This window comes from Elephantulus edwardii, unplaced genomic scaffold (genome assembly GCF_000299155.1).
Source record: "Elephantulus edwardii isolate Elephantulus edwardi_28Jun2011 unplaced genomic scaffold, EleEdw1.0 scaffold00053, whole genome shotgun sequence".
Taxonomy (NCBI): domain Eukaryota; kingdom Metazoa; phylum Chordata; class Mammalia; order Macroscelidea; family Macroscelididae; genus Elephantulus; species Elephantulus edwardii.
The window spans coordinates 6921371-6924724 of NW_006399803.1; the positions used below are offsets into that span (position 1 = coordinate 6921371).

Sequence of the window (3354 nt, forward strand, 5' to 3'; positions counted from 1 at the left end):
TATAGTGTGTGGAGCAGAGACGTGCAAACTCATCACGCCTGAACCTAGTAATCTCACCAAAGACACTGACACAGCTAAAGCAGCAGGAGTCCACTTGAAGTGGGGTAGGATTAGGGGCTGTGAGAGACAGAAAAGCAGAGAGCAGAGGGGAGACACATATTCCATATGTATCACGAGAATCCGAAGTGAAGTCCAGGAAGCACTGTGCTGACAGCATAAACAAATCTGACCTACTTCCACTTTCTTTAAGTTCCAGGTCAAGCTGACAGCTTTCATCTAAGAAGAGCACAGAGAAGGGGAAGGACACGCACTCTTCCATGCTATGGCCAGTGCTTTTCCTTGTTGAGATGAACACTAGTCCTTCTCCCACACTCCATGTCAGAATCATCAATGGCAGAATCTTCGCCTTTCTAACTCATAGAGCCCTGTAGGGGACACTTGGATTCTCTTTCTTTATCCTTTCATCCTCTTGTCCACAAAGGAGGAGAAGTAGTTAGTCTAATCCAGGAATATCTATCAGTTAGAAACCCTGACGCCTCAGTGGTATGGCTGCTAACCCAAAGATTAGTGATTTGAATCCACCAACCACTCCTTTAGAGAAAGATATGGTGATCTGAGTAAGGATTAGCACCTTGGAAATTCTATGGGGCAATTCTAGTTTATCCTGCCAGGTCACTAAGAGTCAGAACCAAGTGTTAGATAATTGGAGAAGGCGGTCTAGTGGTGAAACAGTCATGCTTTTAGCTGCTAGCTGAAAGCGTGGTAGCTCAAACCCATCCAGATGCTCTATGAATGCAATACCTGGTAATCTGCTTCCAGACATCTATATGAATGAAATAAATGCCTTCTAAAATAATACTTACAATATTCAAACCTCGAGTTGCAATACTTAAAGATGTTATGAGCAAAATATTGAATCATCCAGGAAGCATAAAAGGAGATGGAAAGCATACAGAGTCACTGTACCAAAAATAATTGGCTGACAGAACCGTTACAGGGAAAACATGCGATCAAGAACCAATGGAGTTACAGCGTCCCTTTTCAGCAGGAAGTAGCTAAGAGAATACTCCATCCCCTTTTCTTTATGAATCAGGGTGAAGTCTCTCTCAGGGAGGAGTGATAGGGAATGGCAAAGGACATACTGACAAAAGAGATTAATCAGAACTGGCTTTGACAAGCACTGTGGCAATGGGACAATTAAAACAGACTTTCAAGTGGGGGGGGAGAGGAACGAACTAGGGAGGAAGGTAGAGAAAATAGTGCAACAATGAATGAATGGAAACCCAAAATCTCTGTAAATGTTCATTAAAATTAATAAAATTTAATTTAAAAAAAAAAAGAACCAATGGAGTGTCTCTTTTCATCTCAGGCTGAGAGCTGCAGCCATGTCTGCCCACCTGCAATGTATGGTCATGTTTAACTTCTCCAACATCCTGACCAAGTGGAACAAGCAGACCTATACTGATCCCAATAATCTCAAAGCCCACAATTCCTTCCATACAAGGGACCAATCTACTACAAGAACATGGGTGTGGAGCCAGCCACAGATGGCAAGGGGGCTGTGGTGGTGATGAAGCAGAGGTCAGGCCAGAGAGAGCAGCCCCTTCCTAAGTGCAGACCACAATCCACAAGAATGCCCTGGCCATTCTCAGCAGCATCCAACACATGATCCTCAAGAATAAGTATCTGCCTAACCTGCGCATGGCCACCATCCACTGAGCCAGTGTCACCCTGCACAGCCAGAAGCCTGTAACGGTGAAAAGGAAGCATATCCGCCCCACCAAGAGCTCCTGAGCACCTGCCGACCCAATAATAAAGACATCTCTTCTCCATCAAAAAAACCAAAACAAACCCAATGGCATCACAGGAGGAAGTTCAAACTACTCAGGAATTGGCAACAAATAAAGCTCAGGAAGGGATGAAATATCAATTGAAACATGAAATACATATTTCAACAAATAGATCCAGCCCTGGCCATCCTCACCAGGTTGTGCCAAGAAATATGGAGGACAACTACCGCGCCAACTGACTGGAAGAGATCCTAGTTATCCTTTCCCAAAAATGATAATCCAATGGAATATGGAAATCATTGAACAATATCCATAATATGACACGCAAGCAAAATCTTGCTGAAAATAATCCAAAAATGGCGATGTCATTGCTGATGTCAAATGAATCTTCGCTGAAAGGAAGTAGTACCATAAGGAAGTCTGTTGTGCAAAGACAAAGGCATTTGAATGTGTGGATCAAATTGCAGCTAACATTGAGAAGAATGGGAATCCTAGAAAACTTGACTGTACTCATGCAAAACCTATGCTGAGACCAGGAAGCCATTGTCTGAACAGAGCAAGAGAACATTGCATAGTTCATAATAAAAAAAAAAAGAGTGCATCAGGGATATATCCTTTCTCCATACTTTTTCAGTCTATGTACTGAACAGATCATTTAAGAGGCTGGACTTTATGAAGAAGAATATGTCATCAGGATCAAAGGAAGATTCGTCAACACCCTGCGTTAGACAAATGACACAATCTTGCTTGCTGAAACTAAAGCAGGACTGGAAATACTTGCTGCAGAATGTCAAGAACTGCAGCCTTCAATATAGATTGTATCTCAACATCAAGAAAACAAAGATCTTCACTGTTAGGACCAATAGGCAGTATCATGATAGATGGAGAAAAGATCGTGGTTATTAACTATTTAATCTTGCTCAGATCCACAATCAACACTGTTTACACCAGCAGTCAGGAAATCAAAAGATGAGTTACCTTGCGAAAATCTACTGTCCAAAGACCTCTCCAAAGTGCAAAGAAAGCAACAAAGTCAGTTTAGAGACTACAGTGGGCCTAATCCAGACAATCGTCTTCTCAATTGATTGCTATGCCTTTGAAAGCTACATAATTAATAAGGATGGCTGAAGACTTGATGCCTTTGAGTTGCGGTGTTGGAGAAGAGTATCGAATATACCATGGACTGTCAAGAGAACAAACAGATTTGTCATGGAGAAAGTGAAACCAAGGTGCTTCTTGGAAGCAAGACAGCCACTCACATACTTTGGACATGTTTTCAGAAGGGGCCAGTCCCTGGAGAAGGATGTCTTGCTTGGAAGGGTTAAGGGTCAGCACAGGAGAGGAAGACCCTGATTAAGATGGATTGACATAGTGACTCTGACAATGGAGTGTTCAAGACAGTGAGGTTGGCTCACAATAGGACAAGGTTCAGAGTTATTGTTCATAGGGTCGCTAGAAGTCATAGTCAACTAGACTGAATATAACAACAACAACTAAATAAGTTAGTTCTATTTTCTAGTAGCCTCTGTCCTTAAAAAAAAAATACTGGCTGAAACCTACCAAA

At 42.2% G+C, this 3354-nt stretch overlaps 1 pseudogene; it reads left to right on the forward strand.

The window, feature by feature from the left end:
- Nucleotides 1-1385: 1385 nt before the first annotated feature.
- LOC102845281 lies at nt 1386-1669 on the forward strand (annotated as a pseudogene).
- Nucleotides 1670-3354: the final 1685 nt, after the last annotated feature.